At 41.9% G+C, this 14,522-nt stretch overlaps 1 pseudogene; it reads left to right on the forward strand.

Moving 5' to 3' along the window:
• Window positions 1-493: 493 nt before the first annotated feature.
• Window positions 494-1,826, forward strand: LOC6496750 (annotated as a pseudogene).
• Window positions 1,827-14,522: the final 12,696 nt, after the last annotated feature.

The raw sequence follows: 14,522 nt of genomic DNA on the forward strand, positions 1-14,522 counted from the left end.
CGTTTGTTGTGATTTGGAGTTGATTGGAGCCGCATATATTAGGGTTAAATTGAACCCAAAATAAATATATTGAAACTATAATTTGAATCGCGTGTAGTTATTCGGCTGCTATTAAAAACTATTAATAGCTCAACACTTTCTTTTCTGAGAGGTTAATTATTTTGTTTTTGATGCATCAGGAAAACTACATAGATCGGTTCTACATCGTATTAAGTCCGATGCAACATAAATGAAAGAGTTACTACACTCCCTAAACAGCTCAGCCGCCTAGAAACCTTAAGTTTACAGGGCCTATGTCTTAAAAATCTTTTGAGAGATTCGATTAAATTAAATTTCACCCGACATCCGAGGATATCAGAAGCGAAGTTCAGTTAGTTGTCGTACCACACTTGCGCTGCAATTTATTTTATTTTCACGTGTGGCAGGAAACGCGACCCCCCAAAAACCACCAAACCAAACAAACCGATCAGGTTAGGCGGTGCCAAACAAGACGATGGCATCACACTTGGAAGAAATCGAGCCAATAATCAAAACTTTTGGGCCAGGATACCGCCATTAGCGTTCCTCCGGCCGGAAGAAGAAGAAGCACGTGTGCGGCGCGGCAAGGGTGAAATTTTGTGCAAGAAAAATCGCAATAAAATCGAAGCCACCAGCAGTGCAATCCATAATCTTTAGAAGTATAAAGGAAATAGAAGACGATGGTGCCAATTGGAGCCGTGCATGGCGGCCATCCCGGCGAGGTGCATCCGCCGCCGCAGCCAATGCCAACGGCGCCCACCGGCCCCAACTCATTGCAGCCAGCGTCTGCAAGCGCCAACACCAGCGTCTCCTCCAACAAGGGATCTCTGTCGGTGAAGCCCAACTACACGCTCAAGTTCACGCTCGCCGGTGTCGGCTGTGAAGTTCTGTCCCAACGGCGAATGGCTCGCCAGTTCATCCGCCGATAAACTGATCAAAATCTGGGGCGCCTACGATGGAAAGTTTGAGAAGACCATTTCGGGCCACAAGCTGGGCATCAGCGATGTGGCATGGAGCTCTGATTCCCGGCTGCTGGTCAGCGGCAGCGACGACAAAACCCTAAAGGTCTGGGAGCTCAGCACTGGCAAGAGCCTGAAAACCCTAAAGGGTCACAGCAACTACGTCTTCTGCTGTAATTTCAACCCGCAATCGAACCTGATCGTGTCGGGCAGCTTCGAGAGCGTTCGCATCTGGGATGTGCGCACGGGCAAGTGCCTGAAGACCCTGCCCGCCCACTCTGATCCGGTGTCGGCGGTGCACTTCAACCGCGACGGCTCACTGATTGTGAGCAGCAGCTACGATGGATTGTGCCGCATCTGGGACACCGCCAGTGGACAGTGCCTGAAGACCCTCATCGACGACGACAACCCGCCAGTTAGCTTTGTGAAGTTTTCGCCAAATGGCAAGTACATTCTGGCGGCCACGCTGGACAACACCCTGAAGCTGTGGGACTACTCCAAAGGCAAGTGCCTGAAGACGTATACCGGACACAAGAACGAGAAGTACTGCATTTTCGCCAACTTTTCGGTTACGGGCGGCAAGTGGATTGTGAGTGGAAGCGAGGACAACATGGTGTATATTTGGAATCTGCAGAGCAAGGAGGTGGTGCAGAAGCTACAGGGACACACAGACACCGTTCTGTGCACCGCCTGCCATCCCACTGAGAACATAATTGCCTCGGCGGCGCTCGAGAACGACAAGACCATAAAGTTGTGGAAGTCGGACACATAGATGATCGCTGGTATCCAGCTGTATAGATGATGAAACGGAACAGGAGGAGAGTAATAAGCAGCCGTAGCAGCTAAAAACTGAAACTAAAAACACACATACATTTCTTGAATAATCTAATTTTAACGAAAAAAGTTCTAATTTAATTTAATCCTTTTTTTTTATATATTCATATTTAATCGTCACACTCTTTAAGTCAAAGTCTTATCCTTTAATCACAATTTAAAAACTCACATTCTAAGACAAACGTATACATACACACTATAAATGGTAAAAAAAAACCGTTTTGAATTTTTTTTTTTTTTGTTTTTGCCGATTCAACAGAGGTTTAGGATAGATCAATAGGGCCAAGAAGATAATATTTTCACAAATTATAAACATTACTTAGTCATGATGGGCTTGGATAGATCGCCCGACCGTGGCTCTCAAGAAGCGCAAAAACTAATTTGTCAACTTTGCAAGACAGAAATCAAATCCGCAGCCGAAATTTTTGAAACCACTTGTCATCACGAGTTCCACAAGAAAGGCATCAATGTGCATTTTAAGAAAAGCGACAACTGTCCTGTATGCAAGAGTATCTGTAGGCCAGCAGTCGAAGGTCTTCAAACGCGATCTCAATCAAGAGTCCGTCAGACGAAGGGTAGCCATGAAAGGACACCTTCTGACGACATCCCTAACACTTCCCGAAACACCGAGGCAGCTAGCATGAGGAGCAACGATCCGAACAGCATGGCAAGTGCCATTACACTTCTAGCTATGGAGAAGAGGCTGCTCACCATATTGACGGAGAAGATGGCCGAACTGGTGCAAACGTCTGTGTTAGACAGTATGGAAAGACTGATAGCAACGCCTGCCAACTCTGCCGTGAGCAGGGAAGTTAGATCAACCCCGAGGTTAGAGGACATACAGCAACCGCACATAGAGGAAGCAATGTCTCCCCAACGAAGCACAATATCCGATCTGGGAATACGACCAGACAAAGTTGGACATATCCAAAATGGGTGGAAGCTCAAGTACTCCGAAACCGGCGTACCGATAGACGACTTTATCAACCGTGTGAAAGCACTGACTCAACAGGCGCTGGATGGGAATTTCGCGGTGTTGTGCCGCAACGTCAGCGTGTTATTTGAAGGTAAGGCCACGGAATTCTATTGGCGATATCACAAGTCTGTAGCTGAGGTTCGATGGGATCAGTTATGTTCAGCGCTCCGTTTACATTTTCGTCAAAACCGGGACGACGTCGATGTAGAAGAATTGATAAGAAACAGGAAACAGAAGCCAAACTAAACTTTCGACGCATTCTACAATAGTGTGAAGGTAATGATTGATCAATTACAAACGCCTTGGTCCACTCGCAAGTTAGTTCGCATTCTTAAGAACAATTTGCGACCAGAAATACGTCACGAAATTCTGAATGTCGAGGCGGTAAAGGTCCAGGAGCTTCGAGAGATTTGTCGACGCCGAGAGGCTTTCCTGGAAGATGTCAAACGATCACATGGCTATAGTAGAGTGACTCCATTCCGGCGGGAAGTCGCGGTATTAATCGACGAACCTGATGCGGAATGCAGCTCGGAAGTTGGAATTGATGCAGATGTCAAAGCACTCGCCCTGGTATGCTGGAATTGCCACCACGAAGGACACCGATATAAAGATTGTCTGGAAGAAAAATGAGTGTTTTGTTACGGCTGTGGAGCAGCCAACACCTACAAACCCAACTGTACGAGGTGCTCAAAAAACTTAAAGCTCGGCAGTTCGAAGTCAGCGTACAGACCGAGGACATCGAATGCCGCCCACAAACAGTCAACAATAACAGAGTAAATAGGAAAGAGCCAAGAGCTATTCCTAAACCCACACCGGACGCGACACAAAGCAATGAAAGTTTATTGCTTCACCAGAAAAGACAAAATTTACCTAAGATGACAAGACAAAAATGATTACCTGAGCTTCTCTTTAGTGTGCGAAAGGACCGCAGTTCGAGAAGGATTAAAACATATTGGGAAAAAATATCGAAAAGAGTAAGAACGGATTGAGACACGCTCGTACCAGAGATCTTCGTCCATTTTTGCCAGAGCAGCTATAAGATCGCATCTTTTATGGACTCCTTGATTCAGGAGCTTCGATAAGTTGTATAGGGGATTTACAAGGCCAAAGAAGAGGAGTCTTCCATGCCAAGGATATACGTCAATGACGTCCCCTCAGTCGGTATCAGCCTAGGGTCAAAATTGGAATACCCTAGTCTGATTGTGGGAGGGAATTTGTAACGGCGCCTGAAGCGGCGTAGGCATAAAGAGAAAAAAACAAAGAATGATATTTAAACTTAACCCGCGAAAAATAAATAAAAAAAAATTATCCCAATTTTGGCGAGAGTTACCACTTAGGCAAATCTTCGGTCAAGACTGGTCAGTCTAAAAGGGGCTGAAAATGGCGCGGGAGAGGGCAGACCTTCTTTTGAAGTTTGGACCTACCGCAAGCCGGACGTGTTGAGGAGAGCGAAAATTTTTAAACTCTAAAGTTTTGTGGAAAAGAAGAAGAAACAGTAAAAAAAATGAGAAGAGACCACGTGGTGAAGAGGCCAAAAACCGAAATCATGAAAGATCCGTAAAGAAGAATTGAAAAATTGAAACCGTTAATGTTGAAACAAATGTGCGGAAAAAGAAGAGAGAATTTAAAATTTTTAGAAGTTTAAGTTAACGCTATTGTTAAGTGGATCACACTAAAAAATGAAAATTGAAGAAACATGAAGCTTAAAGAAGAAAAAAAGAAAAAATGTAGAAAAAAAGAAAAATCAAGCAAAAATATTCAATAAAATTTAAGCCATTATCATTAATTAGTCATTAGCCATTATCATTAATCAGAAGCCGCATAAAGCACCATTATCAAAACAAATTTGCTAAAAACTACCTACAGGCCACATCTATAAATATACAACTAAATACTGGCAACCAACTTACACTAGCCGCCGTATACTGCCCCCCTCGCTTCAATATAGCTGAAGATGAGTTTATGCAGTTTTTCAACACACTTGGAGACCACTTCATAGCAGCAGGAGACTACAATGCCAAGCACACACACTGGGGATCCCGTCTCGTGACTCCAAAAGGGAAGCAGCTCTATAATGCAATTATCAAAGCCAAGAACAAGCTCGACTATGTTTCTTCTGGCACACCAACATACTGGCCGGCAGACCCAAGGAAACTACCAGATTTAATAGACTTTGCGATTACCAAAAACATCCCTAAAAATCTGATAAGCGCCAATTGCCTATCGGATCTTTCATCTGATCACTCGCCTGTCCTGTTTATTCTACTGCGACATCCAGGAACATTGGAACAACCATTAAAATTGACCTCACAGAAAACCAATTGGGTTAAGTACAGAAAATATATCAGCTCACACATTGAGCTAAGTCCTCATCTCCACGATGAAGCCAACGTAGACAGCTTTGTTAATTCACTTGAGTCTGTACTCGTCTCTGCAGCTCGAGCCTCAACATCGCAAACTATAAATACACAAAGCAATAAAAAGACAAATCTACAAATCGAACAGCTCGTCCTCGAAAAGCGGCGTTCACGTCGCGAGTGGCAATTCCACAGATCGCCATCTACTGAGCAAAGCTTTAGACATGCCTCACGTCAACTTACTAAAGCCCTACAGCAAGAAGAAGCTTATGTCCACCGCCGCTATATAGAGCAATTGTCAACTTCTAGTACAAAACACTCACTATGGAGAGCTCACCCAACTCTAAGCTCACCGAAAGAAACAGTGATGCCTATTAGAAATCCCACAGGCGGCTGGGCGCGCAGCGATGCAGACAGAGCCAGCACGTTTGCCAATCACCTCAAAAATATCTTCCAACCAAATCCGGCCACTAGTGCCTTTACTCTGCCGACTTTACCATATGAGCCTCAGCTTCAACATGAACCAATCGAGTTTCGCCCAAACGAAATCGCTAATATCATCAAAAACCAACTAAATCCGAAAAAATCACCAGGCTGCGACCTCATAACTCCCAAAATGATCATTGAGCTTCCATATTGCGCCGTCTGCACTATCACCCAGCTCTTCAATGCCATCGCAAAACTTGGCCACTTTCCAGCGAGATGGAAAAAGTCAATTATAATAATGATAGCAAAGCCGGGAAAAGACCACACAATTCCCACGTCGTATAGACCTATAAGCCTACTTTCATGCTTATCTAAACTCTTTGAGAAATGCATTCTGACTCGAATAAACACATACCTAAGGATCCAGGAAGGAATCCCGTCACATCAGTTTGGGTTTCGTGAAAAGCACGGTACAATTGAGCAGGTCAACCGGATAACAGCAGAAATTCGGAATGCATTCGAAAAACGCGAGTACTGTACCGCAATATTTCTAGATGTCTCTCAAGCATTTGATAGAGTCTGGCTAGAAGGTCTAATGTACAAAATCAAGACAATGCTCCCTTGTAATACCCACAAGCTTTTAGAGTCTTACCTCTACGACAGAAAATTTGCTGTGAGGTGCAACACTGATATATCTGACGAATTCACTGTTGGAGCTGGAGTTCCTCAAGGAAGCGTACTCGGACCAACATTATATGTTCTCTACACATCAGACATCCCGACAAGCACACAATTAACAACATCTACGTTTGCTGATGATACAGCTATTCTTAGCCGCTCAAAATGCCCGATGCAAGCAACTGCGCAGCTAGCTCTTCATCTGGTGGATGTTGAAAAATGGCCATCAGACTGGCGAATTAAAGTAAACGAACAAAAATGCAAGCACGTTACGTTCACCTTGAATAGGCAAAACTGCCCGCCCCTTACGCTAAACAACACCCTACTCCCGCAAGCAAACGAGGTAACATATCTAGGAGTACACCTCGATAGAAGACTCACATGGCGTCGGCACATAGAAGCTAAAAGAACCCACCTAAAGCTAAAAGCCAGCAGCCTTCATTGGCTTATCAACGCTCGGTCTCCCCTTTGCCTTGAATATAAAGTCCTGCTGTATAACTCGGTACTTAAACCTATATGGATGTACGGCTCCCAGTTATGGGGGAATGCCAGCAATAGCAATATTGACATAGTCCAGCGAGCTCAGTCGAAGATCTTGAGAACAATCACCGGGGCACCTTGGTACGTTCGCAACGAAAACATACATCGCGACTTAAACATTCTTCCAGTCAAAGATGTGATCGCAGAACAGAAGGAAAAGTACTTTAGCAAGCTATTGTCGCACCCTAACCACCTGGCGAGAGGTCTAACAAGGTTGAGTAACCAATCACGACTTCGTCGGAATGACCTACCCACCCAGCGACCGTCTTGAGGAACGTGCAACCAGAATGCAGTCTTAGTCTACTGTTAGTTAAATGTTAATGTTAAGATTTGAAAACTTATTGTTAGTCTCAAAATTAAGAGAAGATCCAATAAATAAAAGCAAAGTTTAATAAAAAAAAAAAATCATTAATTAGTGAGCTATATTGTTTTCCATTTTTTATACCCTTGCAGAGGGTATTATAATTTTGGTCAAAAGTGTGCAACGCAGTGAAGGAGACATCTCCGACCCTATAAAGTATATATATTCTTGATCAGGATCACCTCCTGAGTCGATATAAGCATGTCCGTCTGTCCGTCTGTCCGTCTGTCTGTCTGTCTGTCTGTCCGTCTGTCTGTCTGTCCGACTGTCTGTCTGTTTCTACGCAAACTAGTCTCTCAGTTTTAAAGCTATCGAGTTGAAACTTTGCACACACCCTTCTTTCCTTTGCAGGTAGTACATAAGTCGGAACGGCCGGCATCGGTCGACTATATCCTATAGCTGCCATATAACTGATTGATCGGAAATGGCATAACTTCGTTGTTTTTCAAGTTAGAAGGTTGGGACTTTCTATGGATTCTTATTTGGTCCAACTTATACGATCTGCCAAATTTCATAAAGATCGGTCGACTATATCCTATAGCTGCCATATAACTGATTGATCGGAAATGGCATAACTTCGTTGTTTTTCAAGTTAGAAGGATGGGATTTTCAATGTATGCTTCTTTGGTCAAAATAATTCGATATGCCAAATTTCATAAGGATCGGCCGACTATATACGATCCGCTGTATATCTAATAATATAGATGCGTGGCGCCACCTATCGGACTGCGACTGAACTGCAAGGGTATATAAACTTCGGCTCCGCCCGAAGTTAGCTTTCCTTTCTTGTTTTATTTGATTTTTTAAGATCCAGTGCCTTCTAAAAAAAAAAAGAAGAAGTGCAGAAAGTATCATAAGAAGGTGTGTGTCGGAAAAGAAGAGCGAAAGCAATAAGTGAAGTTTTGTTTGTCATTGATTGAAGTGAAAGAAAAAGCAAAGGAAGACACAGTGGTATTAAACAGAGTTTCGATTATTAAAAATGAAATGTGATACAAATTTTTTTTTCTCTGGATTAAGAGAAAAGAGGAAGAAGGAAGTGAATAAAACTTAGACTGAACACAGAATAAAAATACTAATGGAAAATTTCTAAACAAAAAAATAAAAATCTTAAACCATAATCCACGTCTACAGCCACCAACGCCAAGGTCGACCTTTTCGCCGAGGAAAGCACGTAAGTCAGAAATTTTCCATTGTGAATTAAAGAAGAAGATATTTAATTGAAGTTTATTAGCCATGCGCAAAATTTGATTTATTATGAATTTATATGATTGGTTTTTCCTTTTTCCCACCGTACACACAACCTTAGACAGAAAACAAAACAGTGATGGAAAAATTTGAATAAATTAATTTCTCTAAACTATAAATACACATGCAGCCTAAAATTATTAGAAAAAAATGAAAATATATTTATAATCAAACTAAATAAATAAATTAGTTAGAGTTTTCATTAGGATTAGTCATTTTCCCTCATAAAAAAAATAATATGATTAATTTGGCTATGTCAATTAAGAACTTTAAATAAAAATATAATAAATAAAATGTTACTGTAAATTTAACTCACGAACTTCGCAAATAAATCCTCGGGTGTAGTGGGGGAAAAGGGGCCACGAGAATGACACTCTTCTGCCTGTGGCCAAGGTAGGGTTGGGGAAAATAAGGACACACCAACAGCAGTGCTCCTTCAATGATTCTCTCGGCTTCATAGTCTGCATTTGGTTGGCAATTCACCAGCTCAAGGCCAACACCCCTCTCCCGAGGTATCCACATCTAGCGACGCTGTTTTTCGTTTAGCGCCCGCCGCCGTCAATTCTCTCGTCGCTAAGGATCGTTTTGGTGATGTGGTGTTGCTAGCCACTGCCAATATTCTGGTTAAGAACCGCTACGGAGTTCTACTGCCCTGACGAGCGCAGCTTGATTCTGGCTCGCAGGTGCATCTAGTCACTTGAACGCTGACGGACCAGTTGCAGCTGCAGAAGGTAAGTTCTCTGGTGACTGTATCCGGTATAGGTTACGCAGGGTTCTCTACAGCTGGGTTTTCTGCGAAAGTTAGCTTGCAATCCCAAAGCTCTGACTACTCGGCACAATTAACATCATTGACTTTTAGCCACATTTGGACATTGGACGTCAGCTCTTGGAAAATTCCCGCTAATATAAACCTAGCGGATCTTCATTTTCACCATCCTTAGCCAGTTGATTTGCTAATTGAAGCTGGATTATTTTACGAGCTGCTTTGTGTGGGGCAAATTCATCTGCCTCCTGGTTTGCTTTCAATCCAAAAAACTCGGCTCGGTTGGATTGTTTGGGGAGGCGGACGCCCTGACGATGGTAAGGTCCTCATGGCAGCTGAGCAGTCAGAGTTGCTAGTCCATATTATTCAGTATTACCCAGCGGCGTACGGAGCTATAAGGCGGACAGTCAACAACTTGTGCCTGCTGCCCCTTCATGATGCTGTTGAAAGATCATCTTCCAATGGGAGGAGTATGTCGGGTCAAGCAGCCGCCCGAAAGTTTGGCAGGCAATAATTTATTAAATTTGTTGCCTCGCTCTCTCGCGGTATCTCTATTATTCTAATTCGGTCGTCAACCCTACGCAGTCACATACATATGTCATATGTTCTATATATAAACCAAATCATTTAAATAAATTGTAATCATACATAGAAATCTAAAGGTCCTGGTTTCTTATTACAGCCTAGATTTGGAACATCAAATAAATCTCCCGAAAATGCTCGGTAACTGAACACAGGTTAAATAACACAATTAAATGGAAACACTATGAAGATATAAATAGAGGCAGGCAAATTATTCACTATAAATCAAAATACAAAAAGAAACAGAAAAATATCAAGAGTAAATTCTATACCGGAGCTAGCGATCTCGGCGTCTTGCCATATTGTGGAAGAACTCCTGCGGATGTTTTTCCGATTTGGGCCTTTCATGGCTGCGCAGAATCTACCCTACAGTTCTCTTTTCTAGCCCTCCAGGTTCGCTACCCTCTCCCGCACCGGTAGGAGGCATCAAGGCACTTGCTAAAAGTACGCTAAGGAATAATCGTGGGCTGCTATCCTCACATAAGTAAGGTTGAAAAGCTGCGGAGGTTGCGGACTTGTCTTGGGATTCAGTCTTAGCTGCAGTTCGTTCCTTCGAAATCTCCAAGTAGAATTATGTCATACATCATTGTCCTTGTGCTCCTTCAAGGATTGAACTCAGCTACCCAGGCCAAGTTGGAGGAAGGTGGAATTTTGACTTCTTCCCACTTGGCTGAAGGTGGAATTTTGACCTTCTTCCCACTTGGCCTAATCGACTACTTGGGAGTCGATGGCTGAATTTTTGGAGCAGCGATTTTAGAGTACTACAGGCTATGGATGCAGCCATGGACGCCTACGCGCCGGGTACTCATATGGGAAGACGTGGAGTTGCAAATAATAGTAGATCGTCCTTTAACATCACTAATTCTCATTCCCCTGCCTGTATATTATATGGTGGGTGGTCCCACGTAGTGTCTGCATATTATGAAAAGCTAAATCTTATATTTCACAGTGTAATCTATTTATACACATTTTTTTATTTTCTCCGATGTTTGTGAGGTGCTGGGCCAAGTAGAATCTTAAGAATGGAGCATGTAAAAATGTCTTCGGACTTGGTGTTCTAAGCCTGAACTCTGGGAAGACTTGGATTTTTACGGTTTCTGGTTTGATTGCGCTTTTGGGATCCATGTATTCAGGTGTCTAGTCGATATTTGAATAAAATATTATCTATTTCGTGATGATTGGATTTAATCTGGTTATTTTTGTACAGGTGTCACAAAGGTGAGAAGACCTTATTCCTTGTCTGTTAAATTGAGTTCTATCTAAGCTATTGAACTTCCTATTTCTCCATTTTTCCACTTGCCTGCTCGTCTCAAAGGAAAATCAATTAAAAATGCATTAAATTTGATTTCGAAGGTAAATAATTTTAGAGCACCTTATACATAATTTGTGCCGAGCAAGATAAAAAGCTTTTTTCCCAATCGCTGACCCAATCGGATTGTCTGCCCCAAAAATGTAAACTTTTATAAGCCCTTTTTATACCAGTAGCCCGTTTCCATGCCAACCGAAAAAAGCATCAGAGTAACCTAAGGATTTATGTTATTAACATTTTTTCTGTCTTAGTGACCGTTCCTTTTAGAAAGTTTGTGGACCGCTTTGAAAATATTTCCGGAGCTCAGTCTGCCTCTGGCCGACAAAGTGTGAAAATATATTTTTATTTCACACAAAAAAACATTTTTATTTTCTATTATTCAATTTTATATATTATTTATTTTACTTTATTTAATTCATCAAGATAAGCAATCACATCCAGATATTCCGTTCAGTTCTTCCGAAATATTTTGTATTTTTATTGGCTCTGAATTGGGTAATCTAATGGGCTCCGAGGTTTCCTTGCTCTTGTCATAATCTGAGCAGTTTCGACTCTCACATCCTTCTTTCCTCATTTTCTTTTTTATTTATTTTTTGTATTAAGGCTTAGTTTTACGAACCAATCGTTAATCCACTCTAGGATTCAAAGTCGCTTAGCACACAAAAAAAAAGGCGGGGAATATATTTTGGGTATTTCTAAAATAAATCCTATTATTTTCTTAAATTTATTTCCTTCACTTATTTTAATGTTCAATCGCTGAACATCCAATTATTCCCCTTGAGATCTTCAGAGATATTTTTATTTTACAATAACTACGTGCCATGTCTACTTTAAAAACTTTAATTAGCTAAAGCATTGTAAAGTTATCACTTCAACACTTTATGGGCCCCCTTTTAATGACTCGTCACGTGGTCAACTCCCTCTTTAACTTTAATCCACTAAAACAGAGCCTAGACAAAATAAAAGGTGGAGTAAGACTGAGTAAGGTGGAGTAAGCCATAAAGGAGTAACGGGTGGTAAACTTGTTTTTATTATGTTTTTTTTTTATTAATTCAATATGTTAATCCAATCATTTGTTTATTCATTTCAAATGGGACCTTCTCCAAATACCCCCCATATAACGTCACTTATTAAATAAAAATTAAAATATATATTCAAAACAGGTTATAACCATAATGTGTGATTGTTACCCGCAGGTTCTGTGGGAAAACAAAAATCTTGAACGCACTTCCTGGCAGCCGAGTCCGGCCCTAGTCCGGCCCTTTGCAAGATGGAAGGAGGGACCCTGAGGAGGGTGCTTCTATGGAATCTTCGGTTTATTACAAGACAAAACCCTTGCCTTCATAGTTATTGCCAATTCAACAACGAAAAGCCTGGGCCTAGCTCAGAGATTTTGTAGACTTCGGTTAACAACCAGACTTTTTCGGAGCTTTTAAATTTATTTTTGACTTTTGTGCTCTTGAACTATCAACAATTTGCATTACACAATTATTATTATCGACAGAATTACATTCGACAGATAAAGGTAAGCTAAACGAATTTACTGCACGAACAATCGTGGGCTGCAATCCTCAAACAAGTAAGGTGGAAAAGCTGCAGAGGTTGCTATCTTGTCTAAGCGACTCAGCCTTAGAAGCAGTTCGTTCCTTGGAAATCTCCGAAGAGAATTCATCATTGTCCATGTGCTCCAAGGATTGGACCCAGCTACCCAGGCCAAGTGGGAGGAACATATTTTTGCACTTTCAACATATTTTGTGTGCCACTGTGTGCTTGTGTGCCGTGCAAATATCCGTCTGCTTCAACGTATATGATTATTTTACAAGCCTTATAAATTTAAGGAACACAGTTAGTTATTCAAGAGTAGCTCGGTCCCATTTCACCGTGCATATCGCAGAATGTTATAGGAGTTATATTCGCCGCTGCCGGATTCATTTTACTCAGGATCCGAAGCAGTTTAATAACTTTGTAAACACTAAGCGTAAAAATGTATCTTACCGCCCACTGTTTACGTTTGAGAACTTTTATGCGAACACTGATCAGGCAATGGCCTATCTCTTTGCACAGTTTTTTCAAACTACGTGTTTACCTAGCAGCAGTTCAGCCCAGCCTAACACTTATAATATCCAATCAGCCAACCTTATATTTGCCCATCTTTCGATCAAAGTGGTGTGTTATCGGATCTTCTTAAGGTCAAGCCCGTGTATTCGCCAGGCCTTGATGGAGTACTAGGCTGTGTTCTGAAGAACTGCGCCGAGGCTCTGTGCAAACCGCTCGTTAAACTTTTTAATCTATCGCTCTAAACTTCGATCTTTCCCCTTATGTGGAAGGAATCTTTCATTAATCCGCTTCATAAAAACGGGGAAAAATTCGACCCGGCAAATTATATAGGCATCTCTAAATTGTCAGCAATTCAAAAGCTTTTTGAAAAACTTATCACTCCACATATTCAACACCTATGTAGTTCAATAAAAACTTCCTGCCAGCATGGCTTCATGAAGCGCCGCTCACCACTACCAACTTATTGGAGCTAACATCTTTTATGACGGATGGGTTCCGGAATGGCTTACAAACATACGTCATTTACACTGACTTCAGTAAAGCTTTTAACTCTGTTAACCATTCGCTTCTTATAATTTAACTCAGTCTTTTGGGATTCCCAACCGATCTTCTTATCTGGATTTCGAGCTACTTATCTGGGAGAACCCAACGTATTTCTCGCGTTTAGTCCGCGCAACATCTGGGGTGCCCCATGGAAGCCATCTCCGTCCGATTCTTGAGTATGGATCGTGTGTCGTGAGTCCTCAGTACGGAGTACACCAAGATCACATTGAATCTGTACAAAAAAACTTTCGCTCTTAGTGGACTTAATTGGGATGAAAATTTTTACCTTCCCTCTTATCGTATTTTTACTAAACACTTTAGACTTTTACTAAACAACTTACCATCATTAACAAACCGTTAACCCTTAATCTTATTTATGGAAATGTAGACAGCCAGCACTTACTAACACGAGTTAATTTTAACGTTCCTAGTAGAAGGACTAGAAACTTTCGTCCTGTACTCCTCAGCCATTGTAGTTCGACATATGCCCAACACGATCCACTCAGGGCATTATGTTCGGACTACAATGGTCTCTACCACATCTTGTAATTTTGCTCCACTAACAATCTTAAATCGCTCATATTAACCGCATATTGCTGCTTCTGCCACTTCCCACTTGCGGTCCTGCCTCGTGAGTTTGCCTTGGACACGGACAAAAATTATGACGTCGCATTGGAGTTGCTAGGCAGCAGAACGAAGCACAACAAGTGCTGTGGCAGAAAGTGGACGATGCCACGCAGTCTAAGTGGAAGGAAAGGCAAGCTGACTCGGATTCCTTGGATTCCATTTCAACACGGGAGTGTTGGAAATCGCATCGCAAATTCCGTGAGAGGAGATGCCGGATTCTGAAGAGCTTGGATTTGACGACGACAT

This window comes from Drosophila ananassae, unplaced genomic scaffold (genome assembly GCF_017639315.1).
Source record: "Drosophila ananassae strain 14024-0371.13 unplaced genomic scaffold, ASM1763931v2 tig00000170, whole genome shotgun sequence".
NCBI lineage: Eukaryota > Metazoa > Arthropoda > Insecta > Diptera > Drosophilidae > Drosophila > Drosophila ananassae.